This window comes from Brachyhypopomus gauderio, chromosome 3 (genome assembly GCF_052324685.1).
Source record: "Brachyhypopomus gauderio isolate BG-103 chromosome 3, BGAUD_0.2, whole genome shotgun sequence".
NCBI lineage: Eukaryota > Metazoa > Chordata > Actinopteri > Gymnotiformes > Hypopomidae > Brachyhypopomus > Brachyhypopomus gauderio.
In genome coordinates this window covers 13,257,428-13,276,977 of record NC_135213.1, presented here as the reverse complement: position 1 = coordinate 13,276,977, position 19,550 = coordinate 13,257,428, and the positions used below count along the sequence as shown (strand labels likewise).

At 43.5% G+C, this 19,550-nt stretch overlaps 1 protein-coding gene across 2 annotated transcripts in view; it reads left to right on the top strand.

The window, feature by feature from the left end:
* Positions 1-999: 999 nt before the first annotated feature.
* The window catches only part of cdh12b (cadherin 12b), a 95,464-nt gene continuing 76,913 nt past the window's right edge, over positions 1,000-19,550 (top strand). For both annotated transcript variants that reach the window (XM_076999622.1, XM_076999623.1), the window contains exon 1: positions 1,000-1,527. The gene's annotated coding sequence lies outside the window, so the exon portion shown is untranslated. The remainder of the gene's footprint in view (positions 1,528-19,550) is intronic.

Below are 19,550 nucleotides of genomic sequence, written 5' to 3'. Positions count from 1 at the left end.
ACAGGCCAGACGAGGGCTGTCGAAGTGGAGGATGAAGCATCAGTAACCTTTGCGATGACTGATGCGCACCATGGCGCGCTGTTCCTCACCATGACAAGGCCCTCTTCCTAAAGGTTATAGCTCACCCGCACGCCAGCACGTGACGCTTTAGTGTTAGCGACTGGGAAGGGTGCCGGCCCAGGTTCAAACAGCCTGGCAATTCAGTTTGAATACAGTCCATTTTGGATTGGGCCTCAGCGAGACAGCTCGGCTGACACCAATCGTTGTGTGTATGTTTGGCCCACATGTGTAAAAACAGCAATGCTCTGGCACTGAGGAGCTTGAGGACTGCCCTAAATCAGATCAGCATTAACAAGAACCCTTCTGAGAGGCAGTAGAGTTTTAAACATTTCTGAATTTACAATAAAATGGTTTACATCACAACAAGGCAGTGAAGCTTTGCATATACACAGAGTAAATGAGATTTCATTCAGTACTGAGTATACTGACAAACCCCTGTGTATTAACAATGCAACTTGATGACCATGACTGCTTTGTTTTTAGGGTTATTACACACACACACACACACACACACACACACACACACACACACACACACACACACACACACACACACACACACACATTCAATTTGTCTTCATAAAACATTTACAGTGTTACACATTCTTACACAAAAAATTTTAATTACCATTTAAACAAACCCCTTACCTCCCTCATACACTCACACACTCACACACTCACCCACTCACCCACACACCGACATCCCTCACCCCACCCCCGTTTCTGTCATCTGCGAGTGCACCAGGATGGAAAAGATGCAATTCCCATGTGGCAATGGCACTGGGCTGATTAGAATATCCCTGTAGTGACCGCAACACACTTCGCTGCTTCTCTTTGGGGGTTTGGGGGGCAGTGATGAGGGGAGGGGCAGAGGGCGGGAGCAAGGGTTGGAGGGCGGGAGCGAGACTTCGGTCGCTGGCTAATCTGGCTGATGAAGATCCCTGACTCTGGGGACCTGACAGGGGCTGCACTACACCAGTTTCACTCGCTTTGGCCACTAGCACAGCTCACCACAGCGCCATTCAGCAAAGTGCTTCCCGTCTCGCCCTCTCTCTCAGTCTTTCTCTCTCCCGTACAGGCACTCCGATACACACCCTCTCTTTTGCTCTGCCGCTCGTGTGTTTTCTTCGTTCCAAAACCGCAGCGAGTCTCCTTCTCTCTCCCTCTCTCTCCTTCTCTCTCTCTCTCTATCTCTCTCTCTCTCTCTCTCACTCCCAGCAGTGGCACGCGCCTCAGTTCCCGCTCTGGCTTGTGTGCAGTGAGGGATGAGTGTGTGAGTCAGGCAGCAGACAAGGGAAACACAGAGTCCATGAGCACGAAAGGCACTGACAGAGGAGGGAGAAGCGGAAGAGAAGAGCGGAGAGTCCGATGAGGACAGACCAACAAGCAGAGTTTGCAAAGCGCTTGGATTTTACCTGCCACAAATGTCTCCATCCGAGATCCCCACTGGCATAAAACTCAATTAAGGTAAGACCCTAAAAAGACATATTTTACACTGTTCTGTGTTTGTGCACCTGTGAGTACGTGTGTGTGTGTGTGTGTGTGTGTGTGTGTGTGTGTGTGTGTGTGTGTGTGTGTGTGTGTGTGTGTGTTTCTGCTGATGTTAGGGTTTTCACTGGGGCAATAATAAATAAATACACTGAACAAACACAGTGGGAGAGAAGAGAAGAAACTCTTGGCAAAGCTTGTAGGAGACTATTGCTCAGGTCCGGCTCCAGCGTGCGTCTCTGGCGTGTGGCTGCAGCGTCCGGCTCCAGCGTGTGTCTCTGGCCAGCTGCAGGTGCCCCACACTTAGCCATGTCTCTCCTTTTCTTTATTCTCCTCAACACAGAGAAGAGTCGTGCAAGCCTGGGTGCGTGTCTCCACTCCAGTTAGGTGATTAGTCCGTGCATCCTTGAAAGTAACTGTTTTCTCCTCCTTCATTTTGGAAGACAAACGGAGAGTGTAATATGTGTGCGCGCGTGTGTGAATGTAGTGTCGTAAGCAGGGCTGCCTTGGGAGAGGTAATATTGCTGATGTATGGTTGTTTTGCTGGCTGGCTTTAAAGGATGAGATGAAAATGCGTTCGATACTAGCCTAGATGGAATGACTGGAATCAGAGGGTTCTTATTACTACACCCTGTCCACTTCCAAAAAAGTAAGTGTGTGTGTGTGTGTGTGTGTGTGTGTGTGTGTGTGTGTGTGTGTGTGTGTCACATTTAGGACCGCATTCTCAAAGTATCCGCTAGGCATTTACATATAAAAGCGAATGGGTGCTTTGTTGATCACTGCCACAAAGTGTTGCAACAAACGTCCCAACAGTGGCACTCGGAGGCTGCATTACTAGGCCATTGTTCTGAGCTTTTGAAACAACAGTAACAACAACAAATCAGAACATTTGCCATCTACAGGATTTGACAAGTGACCTATCCATTCATGCATGCGCACCCATGGATACATGACTAATAATACATTCTCAGCAGAAATTAGTCTGCTGCTTATTGTAAGATGTCAGGTATGGCAATGAAATTGAATGCTGGCAGTTCAGCGCAAGAAGACAATGTTATGAATTCATACATCCATGTGACAAGAGCTGTGTACTCGATGTGTTCGAGAGTAAATTAATGATACGCAAAAGGAAGGGAGTGTGTCCTGCCAAGTGACTAGTCTTTTTGAGAAACACACACACACACACACACACACACACACACACACACACACACACACACACATTAGTGAAGCAGAGTACATAAGATCACAAATGCCTTGTTCTGTTCCCCTGTGAGCTAGTGAGTCAGACACTACTGCTCTTAGGTAGATAAGCCAGGAGAGATATGTGTACCGATTCTGACAGAGAATTCACTGTATGATGCCTTTTATAGTTGCCAGAGGGTGAATAAACTATGTCCCAGGATTCTGGGGCAATTGTAATATCACACTGTTTCAGTGCAAGTACATGTTGACAGATTGTTTGAAACTGAAACGAATGCCTACAGATTGACACCCCAAAGCTCATATACAGCATACAGAGGCATATACACATGAGGGAATCCCGAAGGGGCAAAAAAACACATTCTGTAATTATATCATTTCAGTAGCGGTTCCGGGCAATCAACTCATTAAGTCTTTTAAACTCTGTTTATTTCCATATATTAGGAATGTGTTCGTATAAGACATTAGCACACTGTGTAATACCTAATGGAGTTGTGCAGCAACTGAACTTTAGGAAGTTCCTGTGCCTATAACACTCACCCCATATTATTTATGTGGCTTCATTAGAATAAAAATGCATGTATTTATTTATAATCGTTTAGTTGGTAAATTAATAAGATAATTAAGTAATGGCATTTTGGGTTGCATCCATCCTGTGCTTTTCTGAACTCGATCTCCCCACGAGCTGACTGTCTCAGCTGGAGAGCACCACAATATCTCATGATCATCTCCTTAGAGAAACCAAAGCGGGACTAGTGGACAAAATTAAAGCTACGTTCCCCAGAGTGACCGCAGAAGCATAACACATGCACACCTTAATTAATGGGGAGACCTCCGTTGACCATCAGAGAACAGAGAAGAGTGGATCAGGAGAAAAGAGGAAGAAGAAGAAGAAGAAGAAGGGGAAACAAAAACATCTCTGATTTTCCTGCTGAGTTCTCTGATGACTAATCAGCTGAAAGCAGATGGGAGCAGTCAGACAGTGGAGGATCAGAAGTGTGAGATTTGGCACCCCCCCCCCCCCCACCCCCCCCGCTCCTTCTTTCTACTTCTCTCTCCCCTCTTTTCCCTCTCCTCCTCTCTTTATCCCTCTTGGTGCCTGTACCCCCTTCTGTCGCTCATCAAAATTCATGTGGAACATCTAAGGCACAGAGATGACATTATGCGGGCGGCGCGGCGGAGCAGGAGGGGTGTGCTGCACTGGCTGCTCCTCACGCTGCCTCTACCCTTCACCCCGTCTTTCTCTGCATTGTTCAGAGCCAAGGTCTGCTCGTGTCCGTGCCGTAGCACTGCTCGTTGATGTGTGACGTGTTCATCACGTGTGTGTCCCCTCTGTCCCCCCCCCCCCCCCCCCATCCGTCAATCCCTCTCCTTCCCTCCCGGACCGTTCGTAACTCTGCCTATTCCATGTCGTACTGCTGTACTCCGTGTATCCATCGAGAGAAAAAGTTTGGCCGCTTATCTGCGCCTCGCGCTAAAGCGGCCGTGAACAGTGGGATGAATGAGGAGTCATTCTCGCAGCGGGGACGTGTCTGTGGGGACACGTCCATGTGTCCCTGCATGGCTCTGCAGTAGTGGAGAAGCTCTGTGGCCCTCAGTGAAGGGAGATCCACTAGAGAGAACATAGTATAGCTGTAGGCTGTGCACAAGATCACTGGCAATCCTGTGAATTTAGTGTGTAACCGACTACCACCTCTTACGAGGACAGAAAGTGGTGAGGACAGTAATGAGCTGGAGGTGTGTGTGTGTGTGTGTGTGTGTGTGTGTGTGTGTGTGTGTGTGTGTGTGTGTGTGTGTGTGTGTGTGTGTGTGTGTGCGTGCGTGTGTGTGTGTGTGTGTGCGTGTGTGTGTAAGTCAGATGAAGTATACCAAGGCAAAGTGCACTGGACTGGAGACCATGTGTGCAGTGAGTTCCATGTTCCCTGCATGTATCGCTTCCCAGCTAACCTCTTCCTGTCCCCATGCCCAGCTAACCTCTAACCTCTTCCTGTCCCCACACCCAGCTAAACTCTAAACTCTTCCTGTCCCCACACCCAGCTAAACTCTTCTTGTCCTCACACCCAGCTAACCTCTTCCTGTCCCCACACCCAGCTAACCTCTTCCTGTCCCCACACCCAGCTAACCTCTTCCTGTCCTCATGCCCAGCTAACCTCTAACCTCTTCGTGTCCCCACACCCAGCGCACCTCTTCCTGTCCTCATGCCCAGCTAACCTCTTCCTGTCCCCACGCCCTGCTAACCTCTTCCTGTCCCCACGCCCTCCAGGCCTCGGAGCCCTTACGCTGCCCTCTTTGCGTTAGGTTTCTTGGCCCTTAATTCTCTCTGGCTGTAGGCTGTAATCTAGCTTTATCTCATTTCGTTCACCTGCCTCTCCCTCTTTCAATCACTGGCTTCTTTTCTGCTTCCTCAGGCCCAGCACCTCCACCTCTCCCGGCCCATGTCATGTAATTTTAATGACAGTGTCTCTTTCTTTTTCTTTCTCTCTCTCTTTATATATATATATATATATATATATATATATATATATATATATATATATATATATATATATATATATATATATATTAGTGGTGGGACTTTAACGCGTTAATTTCAATTAATTAATTACAGGAAAATTAACGCACTAAAAAAATTAACGCATTTAACGCATGAGACACTTTTGCACCGTGGATTGTTCTGGACAGTGCACGAGTTCCAGACATAGCCTACAGATTATATGGACGCACAATAAGATCATGATGGAGATGACTGAAGAGGCTACGCTAGTGGATGGGAAATTTAAATATAAGAAACTTATGGAACAAACAAAAATAGTGTTATTTGCACTTTATGTAGGAAGGAGTTTGCTTATCACAGGAGCACTTCCACCCTTCATTACCACCTCAACGCAAAGCATGTTGGGGCTAACGCGCAGGTCAGTAATGATAACTTAGCTGCTAAAGGTATTACTAGTACGATAGGGTGAACAAACGTCCGTATTTCACATCCTGTCCCGGTTTGTGAGGAAATGTTCTGGTTTTTAAATTACCTTCATTGGACCATTAAGACTGGATTACATTTTCACGAGTGACCGTAGCGCGCGACTCCGCACGCGTTTATACATGACGCGTCACATTATTTACAGTGTTGTTCGCTCTCTGTGGTCGAAGATAAAGGCTGTGTTCGAAATAGTCTACTACATACTACTGGCATACTGATCGAGCCCCAAATCAGTATGTCGTATGCAGTATGTGACCAAAATGAAAATTTCCAGTACGCGAAACATACCCGGATGACCTACTACTTCCGCAAAATATTCCAGTACGCGAACAGAGCTATCTTCGTGGTGTACTGCATCCCATCATGCAACGCTATGTTCACGTGACCCCATAGTGTGCTTTGCTTTTGTCGCATACTGGAAACTGTACTGCATACTACTACGAGGACCAGTATGCAGTATCCAGTATGTAGTAGTCTATTTCGAACACAGCCAAAGACTTACAAGAAGCGCTGCACATTGCGTCAACTGATGCAAGTTACGAACTACCGTCCAAGGGTGAGTTTCCCAAAACGTTAGCGTTAAGTACTTCTTAACCTCGTACGTAAGAATGAGGTTACGAAGTACTTGGCGCCAAGAACGTTTTGGGAAACTCACCCCAGAAAGACAATGCCGAAGAAAATCCAGCAGCTGTATGATGAGGGAAGGGAAGTAAAACGGGTTATTGTGAAAAGCGCCACAAATGTGGCTCTGACTGGGGATCACTGGACCTCTGTTAGCAAAAAGAATTATCTTGGTGTGACACCTCATATTATAGATGATGAATCTATAGATGATGAAGATCCAGTCATTTGCTTTGAGCATGCAGAAGACCACTTCTAGGCACTATGGAGATGCCTGTGGCAGAGGCCCGGGAAATTAAAGAAAAATATACCATCTAAAATGGTATTTAAAAACATCTTCTGATTTACTTCAATTCTTCCAATATCCTGAGCAAAACTCCCAAAATTAAACAACATTTTTGGTCAGAGTTTTCTGCACTCATCTATTGGTCTGTGTAGTAGACTGGTGGAAAAATAAACAAGATGTTGAAGGTTATGATTATGTTCATTGATTCATTCATCATTCAAAATTAAATTAATATTTCTCATGTTAAATACTGAAATGCGATTAAAATGCGATTAATTTCGATTAATTAATTACAAAGCTTCTGATTAATTCGATTAATTTTTTTAATCGCGTCCCACCCCTAATATATATATATATATATATGAGAATCTAACTGTTGAACTGTTTGTATGCATTTAAGGTGTTTGTATTTGAGTATCCATTATCATTATAGTGGGGGAGGGATGCTAACTGATCATGATCCGGATATGACAGCTATCAGTGCTGTTGGCCACATTGGTCCTGAGGAGAGCCCTCAGCCTCAAGATGATCAATAATCGTAATTATTTGAAGCACCGAGACTTGCTTCACCTTGGGCTATTTGGCGTTTTTAAACTCCTGCTAAAGTGAATCATCTCAGCACTGTAATTGTGTGTGTGTACCTTTATGAGAGAATTCAATCATGTAAAATTAAATTACAGCTTTCCCTTACGATATAATTTTATTACACTACACAAGAATAGTTTTTTTTTTTTTATCTTTTCAAAACAATTAATGTTTAATACATTAATTGTATGCAGCTAGAGTCAGATAAGGAGTGTAGTTCACTGCGTCCTCTGCAGGGCTCAGTGTTCTCTTCAGTCTATTCTCTGCCTTTACTTTCCTGTTCCACACATTGCCCCTTCACTGCTACACTGATTCTGCTCCTACTCCCCTAACCCTTATTGCTCGATTTCTATTCCTTCTATTCTCTCTCTCTCTCTCTCTCTCTCTCTCTCTCTCTCTCTCTCTCTCTCTCTCTCTCTCTCTCTCTCTCTCTCTCTCACACACACACACACACACACACACACAGACAATCAGCACACACACACACACACACACACACACACACAGTGACAATCAGCAGAAGGGGGCCTAAATATCTCAAATTAAGGTCTGGCTGTGATGGATGTTCTTCTATCTGAGAGAGATATTGCACCTGTTTCCCCCCTGAATGATAGCCACATCTCCCCATCATTTATATTGATTTGTCTTCATTTTCGCTCTGTGCTTGCTTTCGGGAGCGCCATGTACCCCCTCACACACACACCTGTGCACATAGTCACTTGTACAAAGAGCGTTTCTGTGGCTACATAAATGAATGCTGGAATGCAGTAGGTTGACACTTTGGTCACTCTGAAAAGCATGCAGGATCTGCACACACAGACGTAAGCATGTATGTGTGTTATATATAACATTTGGCCTTATGCAGAGACCTGATTTCTAATATTATGTGGAACGTTCATATGCTGAACCAGGGTCAAAGGTGAGGTCATTAAGATAAAGCTGAGATGACTTAACATTAGTTTTGAGGCTGGGGTCATAGCTGGCATTTAAGGTCACAATTCCAGGGAGTCTGAGGCACTGGGGTATATATGCACATAATGCTTTTATTGAGCCATTTCCTAAAAACACAGCCATAACAGGCAACGGGTCAAAGTACATGCAGAAATAATAATGGAAGGACAATCCATAATTGTAAATTCAATAGAGCACCAGCCAGGAACAAAATGTACTATATGTAGGAAACACATGTAAAAGCAGGGTATCATGGAGCTGCAAAAATGTACCTGGGTGATGCCAGCGTAATTTGAGGGAGACTTGGAAAGACCTACAGGTGAAACAGATATTGAAGGGAGGAGTCCAGTCAGAGCCATAGAAGCGTGGTTCTAGACGAAGGTTCAAGAAAGATCCAGAACGATCCAGAAAGTGCCAGTGGATTTGTAACAATGTTTGTTTGAGGATCAGACTGGACGGGGTCGCAACTGAGGTTTAGGGTTAAGGGTCAAAGTAGGGCATGAGGCTAGTGGTACATTAAACAGCAAGTTTTATAACTGAACATGGTTGACATTTAAATTAAGGTACTATAGTACCTTAGTATGTGTAACACATTATAGAAAAACTGTCCCAGACTGAGAAAAACAGACATAAAGGACCCCAGAACCAGCAGAAACTCGTGGCTGTGTTTTCAAAACCACTGCTCACTCTTCTCCATGCTGGTCCTGACCCTGCTCTCCTTCTCCACACTTCTCCTGGATGTCAAGTGACTTTCTGCTCTAGGGATGCCCACATGCACTGCATTTTATGGAATGTTGTTCACTGGTTTGTAATGCAAAGGACGTATTAATGTGAAACAGAATCACATTTCATAGGAGTTAAGCCTCTTCAAAACTGCCTGAGGTCTAATTGTCTGTTTTTTCTTTTCTTTAAGAGTCTGTATCTGACAGGCTGGGGTTGGCGGAGGTGGGTGGGGGGGCCTGGGGGGAGGCGCTTTTGAATGCATTCATGGCTTTCTGGGATGGAGAGAGGGAATGGTGTCAAGCCTCGACAGCAACGCTGCACTCACAAACTCACCCAGTGCCATGCATAAGCAACAACCGCACAAGGCAACAGCAGGGGCTTGGCACACACACTTGTGTGCCAGTTTATAGAATGTGCAGGAATGTGTGTGTGTGTGTGTGTGTGTGTGTGTGTGTGTGTGTGTGTGTGTGTGTGTGTGTGTGTGTGTGTGTGTGTGTGTGTGTGTGTGTGTGTGTGTGTTTGTGTGTGCATGCGTGCGTGTGGTTTAGGTATATTTTCCCAGAACAAAAATGTCATGAAGAGCGCTGGAATACCAGAAAATCAGTGTGCAGCAAAATGGTCCTGACTATTTAAAAAGATGTAGTACCATAAAATTTGGCAAATCTAAATGACCATATGTCCTGACATGGTATGTGTGCGTGTGTGAGTGAGAGAGAGAGAGAAAGAGAGAGAGAGGGAAGGAGAGGGAGGGAGGGAGGGAGGGAGGGATGGAGAGAGGTCTCGGTGCATTTCCTGCTCTGACCCAATAAAACACCCAGCTAGCAGATAAATTCCCTTACACAACATCTTTTGACTACTGAATGTCCTTTCAGACAGTCAGCTATCATTACCCTGAGACGACCTCCTCGTGCTTGCTGCATCCATCAGAGGAGCAGCAGGCAGCAGTAAGGACTCCCCTGGGGAATACATGAGGAGGCCTGCCGATGCAATGGCCTCCTCCAGGCTTCTCTAACCTTAAACATAACCCAGGCAGCCCCTACTGGCACCAGGGAACAGATTTGCTGTCAGCCAGGTGAATGACTATTAGTTTACAGACACTGTGGGAGAATGGAGAGGGGGAGAGAACAGAGGAGTCTAATGGTTCTCTGAGATGGGTTCCTGGAGTCTAAGCTTTTCATTTCCTCTCTGGTATATGACTCTGACTCACTCACTCTCTCTGGTCTGTACACTTTGAGCATTTCATTTCTCTTTTGCTGTAGAAGCATCACTCTTTCTTCACACGCTGTCTCGTGCCCACATGCACACAGTTTTCTCTTCATCTTTGAGTGCCCGCGGATGGCGGGAAGAGGGGAGAGCCCACTCTTTTCTTAGCATGAGTCCCAGCATGCAACAGAGGCCTTGAATGCACCTGAACTACACAGCTGAGCTATACAGCAGAACTGCACTGCTGAACTGCACAGCTAAACTACACAGTGGAACGGCACAGCTAAACCACACACCTAAACTACGCAGTGGAACTGCACAGCTAAACTACACAGCTAAACTATACAGCTAAACTACACAGTGTAACTGCACAATGGAACTGCACTGCTGAACTGCACAGGTAAACTACACAGTGGAACTGAACAGCTAAACCACACAGTGGAACTGCACAGCTAAACCAGGTAGCTAATAAGCTAGTAAATAATTTTAACACTGCAGCTATACTGTCCACCCGGTTAAAACACAATTTGCCAAAATATTTATATTATGGAAGCCTGAAATCACAAAGAAGGAACATACCATGTTAATGAGTCTCTCTCTTTTCCACTGGACTTCTTCACTGGATTTTGCCTACAAACTATTTCAACAAACAATAGAAAACAAAGATGTGATCTTTCTTTGCTCACAACCAGAGCATGCTTTCACTACGTACAGGCACCATCTAGTCCATGAGAGCTAACACAGCGTCCTCACTGTGGTTTTGATGCTGTGTCAGCTCTAGTGTAAAGGAGCCCTTACGAGTCTTAAAAATATCACCTTTCTTCAGTTGGCAGAAGTTCCCGACTCCACGTGTTTGAACCCACTCAAGTGCCTACTGCTACTTTGGCATTCTTTGTACAAGAATTCAGCTGTGTCCTGATTTAAACGTTTATTGGAAAAACAGCACCATTTGGGAAGATTGAGTAGGCGGGGCTGAGGGGGACTGAGCCTGAGAATCATAAAGTGTGGAAGATAGGACCATGAAGAGCGGGAGCCAGAAAGCATGGATGATGAACACAGAGAACAGCGATAGAAGAAGAGAAATCTTGGGATGAAGTGATGCAGGGATGGAGGTAGATGGAGAGATGGAGCAGTGGATAAGGGAGGGATTGGGAAAGACAGATGAGAAACCATGGTGGGAGGAGAATATCTTGGCGCTGAAAAGAAACAGGCAGAAATCTGAGCAAATGAGGACAGGAGAAAGCCTCGGCTCTTAGCCATGGGCAACAATAGCACAAAATCAATGAAAAAACTTCAAAGTGTCAGAGTGGCCTCTTTAAGGATGAGGGCATGGAAAGACATCAGAATCATTCACACATTCATTCCCCAGCTTTGCTGCATGACATCAAACAGCACTGCGCGGTTTTCCGTTGAACAGCTGTTTTATGTCCTACTTTGAAAGAAAGGGTATCAAACACAAGGATAGAATATCTAAAAACCTTTTCTACATTTTTTAAGTATAGTCTACATGAATAACACCTCAGATTGTTAAAACATATTTAAAAAAATCTTGCTAAAATGTGTGATTTCTACAGTTTAAATATACATAGATACTTTGTAGAGTATAACTATCAAATTCTACCATTTTTCAATCAGGCCAGCTCTAAGCCACCATTTCAGATCTCTGCAAATTAATATTTCATAATGTTGAATGTTACTGAAAATTTGAATAACTATTCATCTATGCAATAAGTGATCTTCATTTCATTAAACAGATGAAGCAAAATGTTTCATGAAGACAGACCACTGAGCTGTGGTTTTTAATAGTAAGCAAATTATGTAAGCTTAACAGTGACAAACTATGTAGTTCCTAGTACGTCAGTATTTTTTACATAATTACTTGTTGCATCTATGCAGAATGTAAGTTATATATTTGTGTTTTTACTGGTCAAAATTGTCATGTACATAAAAACCCTGTTCTACATACACTACAAGGTCCTCAGTCAAGTACTCATACATGATCAGCTCTGAAATGAAAAGAGCTGAAAATAATTCTGTGTGTACATGTAAGAAGGAAACAGAGAGGAACAGGAAGAGAAAGATAATACCCACTGTTCACTGTTTGAAAAGAATTTATGCCTCTGCAGATAAGTCAAATATCAAGTGTTAACAGATGTCAGTGTCCAATAGGAGGAGAAAATAATCCTTTTAAACATTTCACTAGAGACGATTAGCTGGGGATTTGAACAGAGCCATTTGTAAGCCTGTGTGCTCCCTTCGTGTCGTTGGCCTGCGGCTGAGGGCCGCCACGCAGAGGGACGTCACCGGGCAAGTGCTGCTGTGCGTTCTCACGTTCACACTGCGCTAACCCTAACTGGTGGGTGGGGTGGGACAGGTGAACTGGATAAGATGTAGCAGCACATCTCTGGGCTCTTGCACTGCACCTCGCTTCTGCCAAAGTGGGGGAGGGGATGAGGAGACAATCTGGGTGGTTTACATATCAAATTCAGATTTTCAACCCGCGCTCTCTCCTGCACATGATCCTGCCCCGCTGGCTTCTTAATTCTGCTCCTCTCCCAGCGAGGTCACAGACTGGTCCAACCTCCCAGATTCATTTCAGAGAGTAAATAAGAGTGGTCTTCTCCAACCTTGGCCCTGATTGGCTTCAGTATTGCACTCAAATATTGAAAGAATACCTAGGGGATGAATCCAGAGAAAACTATTAAAACTGACTGTTTCTGAATCTATAATACCACGTTCACGTGAAATGAATCTCAGCAATAATTTGACATTGACACTGCCATTGTTTCAATGTCAAATTGAAAAAAACAAAAAAGTGTCTAATCTGAAAATCTTGTCAAATGCAGGGTTTTAGCTTAGGCTTAAGATCTACTCAACCTAGCTATAGTGAGAAATGTACACACAGTGTGCCCTCAGTGGCTAAACCGCAGAATTAACAGAAGAAAAAAAAAAGTGTCTAATCTGAAAATCTTGTCAAATGCACGATTTTAGCCTAAAAGCTTCTCAGATCTATATCAGATTTGAAAGGTGCTAAGGTACACCCAGTAACTATGTCCCCTGAGTAGACTTCAAATGGCAGTATAGTAGTGAGTGACACGTGTAGAACTCGGCCGAACACTCTGTCTGCACCTTGTCATCTCTGACCCACAATCTGGGCCAACACCGCTGCTGATATGCCACTAACCTGCCAGCTCAAGTGCACAGAACCACGATTCCCACAAGTCCTCTCAAACAGAGACACAAGGACAAGAGTCTCTCCTTCCTTATCTTGGCTTACGACTCTTGTAAAAATATATATATATAAATAAATAAATAAAAAAGGAGGAAAGGAAGAAAATGAGCTAGTGAGAAGATAGTAGGATCATCATCTGTTTCTCTCTCAATTATTCAGAAGGCTGCCGATTTACCATAAAATGACCCATCTCAGAGCTCTCCCCTAAATCACAGTGACCGCAAAGGACGCCCTCCCTCTCCTATTCTGCTTTGACTAAAACAGCTTACTACTAGAGGCAGGAATGAGACCCTGCACACCACTATTGCCTCCTTGTATAAACCATGAACCTGGGAATAAGATAAAGCATTGCAGACCTACCATAAAAATGGAATAAGAAATCATCCTGCTATAGCCTCGCATCTCAAGGCCCGAGCAGAGGGGAGAGGAAGAGGAGGACTTCTGAAGGTCACTGCATGGCAGGCACTTCCCTGGCCATAATCACCAAGGGACTGTGATGAATTTGAAAGGGGTGATATAAGTGGAGGTTAATACATTTGGTTCAGCTGGGAAAAGAGGTGGGGGAGTGGGAATATCACAGGGTGAGAAAGACACAGAGAGAGTGAAATAGGAGAGAGAGACTGATTTTCGGTTTGTGACCTCAAGGTTCATCATCACAATCTGTAAACAGGTAAAGTTCTGTGTTAATTATATAGCAAATTAAGTAGCCAACACCTTGAAAAGCAAAGACAAAATGTCTGCCTGAGGACATGTGTGCCTAACTTGGTATTTATCTTAATATCATCACAAGAAAAATGCTTGCGCAAAATATGTGGTTACCATACATCAACTCAGTTTGCTGATTCATCTAGTGGGGAATTTGAGGGGGCTGGAAGATGGACTGGCCCTGCTTGCCTCTGTAGGAAACTTATTTTCTGCCCTGCTTTGCTACTTGCAGGCGTTTAATGTGGGCAGCAGCTGCTGCGGAGCTGATACACTGCAGGTGAAAGGAAGGGGGAAGTCATTACCCTCCACGTCCGCATTCACACTCGCTCTCTCCCCATCAAACGCAGGTCACACACATGGGGAAGAGAGAAAGCAAACAAGCAAAGCAAGCTCCAAGCCCCTGGTTAATACTGAGGGGCTTATTTTGTGGATGGGGGTCTTCTGGGCTATACCAAACAATATTGGACAATCCTCCCCCACTGTTTTTTTAGCCACTATACTTTCTAGCCTGTGTGTGAGATTAGCTGGGAAGGTATTCCAGCCCACCTCAAATATGTGGATTGCTTTCAAGAAGTTGGCAAAAGTCGGTCCACACAGATCTAATTATTAAAATTAGGACAAAAAATTGCAACCACAGAACTGAAATAAAAACAGGCATTGATTCACTGGGTCCTATTGCTAGACAGAATAAATAAGTACCATGAGTAAGAGAGTATGTGATACTTGGCCTAATTTGTACTTTACAGTCTTCTTCATCCCTGGGTTCAGCCACAGAAAGGCTTCAGTAATGGCCCGGAGGGGAAAACACCACTTCCTTCAGCTAGAAAGGCCAGCATTCCTAGGCTAAAATCAAATGAGCAGAAATAATGAATAGGAAGGGGGAGACGAGCAAGAGAAAATGTGGATTGAGACCTTTAACGGAACAACAAATCAATGAGGCAGTAGATTTTCTATATGCAGTAAAGGCACAAAAATCATTCTGAGCTGAGTTTGGCAGTGCTCTACTGATCTCAGGACAAGCATGGCTCAATCATTCATATACAATTTTGGCCTCAAACATATTAATTGTTTTTTATTTTTAGTTTGCTACTGACTGTCACGGTCCGCCCCGACTCCTCCATCGTGTGCGAGTGTTTGTGGGTGTGGTTCTACATGTGCCTGTTTTCATTCGTCACACCTGTTGCTTGTCTTGTTACTACTATATGTTGCATTTGTTACTCGTTTATATTAAGAATATTTTGTGTGTGTCAGTGTTGTGCCTGTTGCTCGTCGTGGTCGTAGTTCAGTCCCTGTTAAGTGTGCTACGTGTTCTTGTTTTGCTAAGCACCAATGCGCCATTCAAATAGCCGTTCTGTTGTCGATGCAACGCCTCAGTGTCTGCATCCTCCCTACCCATCGCGTTACACTAACTCTACACCCTGTTTCACTCAGACTTGTCAGTGTGATATCATATAATGTAGTCATTTTAATTTTGAACAATTTTATAAACTGTTTTAGTACACACATTTGTCTATCAAGCACATATACTGTAATATCTGAGCAACACATCGTATAACTGCTACATTTAAGAAACACTCTCTGCTGAACTCTTTAGGTGTCATGTCTCTGGTATAGGCCACTTGGTGTGCTCTTCTTTTTCACGTCCATGCCAACTGCTATACAAGTAAACTCAATTAAAAGGATGAATAATCAGATGAGGTACGGCGCCACAGAGGCTGCTGATATTGACCACAGCCATTAATTGTTTGGCAGTTAAATTATATTTATGCTCATATTTGACTAAAATTAGCATTATTTCAGAAACTGTGTGTGTGTGTGTGTGTGTGTGTGTGTGTGTGTGTGTGAGAGAGAGAGAGAGAGAGAGAGAGAGAGAGAGAGAGAGAGAGAGAGAGAGAGAGAGAGAGAGAATTGCCTGGGTTTGCAGTAGATGTTTCCTGCAGCTTCAAAATGCTTTAACACAGACAGACAGGGTCAATGAGCACTTGTCCTACATATTTCTCAAAAAAAAAGGAAAAAGAAGAGTTCAGTGTGAACGGTAGACTGGCGGTTTGCAACCGAAATGGTGCTTGAGGTGGTCTTATTTGACATGAGGCTTATGAGCTATAGTGAATACTGCACATCAAGACAACAAAAACCTTGGCTCAGGCAGGCTTGGAAGACTGGAAATGGAGATCTTGCATCTCTCTCTGAATTCTGGTACAGGCCAGATGGACAGCACTTCCTTATCGCTATCACATTGCTGCCTGGGTCTTAGAGACACATGACGTATGGTCTCTGTATGTCACATTGTGGGTGCTTGGATATAGCATTGTTGCAGCAGTTGCCACTGTTTATGTCAATATGTCTTGATCATGCTTGTAGTTATACAAACTGAATGCAAGTGCCAGTACTGTATCAGATCCATACATCAATATCTAATGATTCTCAGGTTCCCGTGGCATGTGATTGGCATCTTGAAAGCCAGAGTGATAAGGGTGTAATGCACAGTGGGACTGGTTCTAAAACCTCCAATAGTGTTCCATGGACCATAAGACCTACAAGCTTTAAACAGTAAAATTTACATAAAATGGGCCAATGGTTACACTGAAGAAGAGTGAAATTTGTTAGGACTAAACATTTTTTTTAAGACTTCTGTTCTGTAGGTTCTGAAAAACACAAGTTATTTCATTTGGGTAATTACTCCTGGGACACTGTGTGCATGTGTGTGTGCATGTGTGTATGTGTATGTGTGTGCTCATGTGCGTGTGCATGTGTATGTGCATGTGTGTGTGTGTGTGTGTGTGCGTGTGTGTGTGTTTGTGTGTGTGTGCACATGTGCATATGGGAGTTCTTTCATTGTTTCCATTTTTAATCAATACCCTTAACCTTGTTTAATAATCATTGCTGTATGTGCACACATAATTGTACACACCTCAGATTGGGTGTTAACAAATTCACTAATGTTTAGTTTAATATACAGGCATGTGCACTGTGTGATAAACCTCTAGGGTTAAGGGTTACATCTTTTACTTCTATACCTTATAGACTTTTCTGTTTGTGATAATTGTATGTGAAACACATACACATTCATTTATTCTTCCATACATTTTCTTTCATACTTAATTTATAATTATTGGTACAGACATTGTTCAAATACTGCAAAAGGTTTTCATACAACATACATGGAACTGTGAAAGTTTTAATGGAGCAGAAATACCAGAATAGGACTTCACAAAACGACTTCTACAGCTATTGTAAGTATTCAAACCGAGCTGCTCAATATTTCAATAGGATTCCCTGAAGTGCAGTCTGTAGCCAAAGGAGGAGGGAGATATTGCCATGCTCTGAGAAACAGAGGGAGGATACTCCAAAAACCAGTGATGGACAGAACACACAGACAGCTGTTCGAATAGCGACATCTACCACAATGATAATAAAGCAGTTGTGAGGTGTGGTTGAGGTATCACCTCTTTTGACAGGCCTAAAGTCAAAATGTATGTCGATCATTCCTGAAGTTCCCTCCAAACTACTCAGAAAACTGCAGCTAGTTCAGAGTTCTGCTACTCATCTCATCAGCATCTCTCCATCCTGTAACCACAGTTGTCCTGTTCTCCAAAACCTTCACTGGCTCATATAGACTATATGATTCTCATCCTTGCCCTAAAGGCACTCCATTAGGCCTACCTTCTGACCTCCTGTCCAATCCCAAACCTCCAGAGTTCTGCTGGACTTGACCCATGCTCTTCTGTTGGTCTTCTCATCACTTCTCCTTCACACTGCTGGATATTGGGCTTTCACCCTCATGGCACCCTGCTCGTGGACTGCTCTCTTCTTACACTTAAAAGCTCTGAATCTGCTTGAACAGTTTCAACTGTGCGTCTAAGCTCATCTGCTCACCCAGGCCCATCCTTAGCCTGTTGTATGTGTGCTGTCTGGACTGCTCTATGATACCTCACATTCCCACACTATTTGTAAAGTGTCCTTGAGTTTCTTGAAAGGCTTGTGAAAATGAAATGTATTATTTTTTGTTATTATCAAAAATACCTTTAACAAGCATCTACGCAAAACTGCAGAACAAATTTCACATATTTCTAGTCAATAGCAAATTCCCACATGAGGGGGAATGTCAGTGAAATAAGTATGTGTGTGTTGTCTGGAGTTTTGGACCATGCCAAGAGTTACAGTTGTGTTCTTTCTGAAAATGTTTTCACTTATGTAAAAGATGAGTTTGTTCAACAGGTCTGAGAATTAACCAATATGTGGAAATATCAGACAGAGAGAACTGTGAAGGGCATGAGTGCCGAGAATCACTGGGAACAGTTCATGCTGCCTATCACACACAAAAATCTTACACAAAAATTATTTTGATTTCATCAAGATTTGTTTTAGGCATTTCTAGTATTTTTAATAGTTTATCAAAAAAAAAACTTGTATTGTCAGTCTTGTTCTGAGAAGTGTCAAAGCTATTGGCACAGTTATTCACATGTCTCTACAGGCTAACTTATGCTTATTAAGTTATATCCATGCATCTACAAGCTTTCTCAGTGTGATGTGTTTGATTAACTGAGTTATGTAATTCCACTGCCTGAAAAAGCTTAGCTTTAATACCTGGCAGTGAGATTACAAAACCATGGCCTCAGGCTAATATGCCACTTGATTACTGTGCTTAGAGGCCTAATGAAACAAAGCTGACCTAGAGTGTCTTCCCTGTTATTCATCCAACACAAAGCTCATTAATTGGTTGGATATAATGAGCAAGGTGGATAATGCTGCACATTTTTGAACACTTATTAAACTTGGGGTTAAAATATCTATTTCCCTCCTAGTGTGAATCTCAGCAGGCAGAACATATTTTACACACGGCCCATATATGAAAAACATCATTCATTAGTGATAGCGGGCACAGTGAGACACTTTTTTATCATCAATCATGCACCATGTTGGTAATTTGTATCTGCTAATCTGAGAATAATCTTAAATTACAAGTGACACCCACTTGCCACACTGTTCCTACAACAACTACATATGTAGTTAAAACAGGTGCAGGCGTTAAAACAAAACATGTTTATGTTGTCCTGGGACTTTACCCATCGTAGCCTCTTTTCAAGCCCTGGCACGGTGGATCTAGCTGTAACTAAAGAAGCCCTTTGGTGCTTGCATCAGGAACTCCCACCACTGTTGGTGAATTCACAAAGACAGCATTTAAAAGGCCTGTGAGTGAGTCCTGCTGTTTGATGCTGTTGAAGCTGCATCCTGAGCAAAAACTACAGTCCCACCCAGTTCTTACTTATCAGGAAAATAGCACAGCGAGCTGTAGCAGTGCTGGCAGAACATTTAAAAGGAACATTTATTTGATTTCCTTCAGACATCAAGGGACATTAGAAGAAGCTGGGTGTTCTCCCGGGGAAGACTATAATGGATGAAATGTAAGGTGAACTTCCTGTTTAATTGAAAACACATCTCCCTGCACAGGGCTAATGCTCTCTGTCACCTCTGTGCCAAGGATGGTTTTCTGTAGTGAGGAGCGCGTGAACATG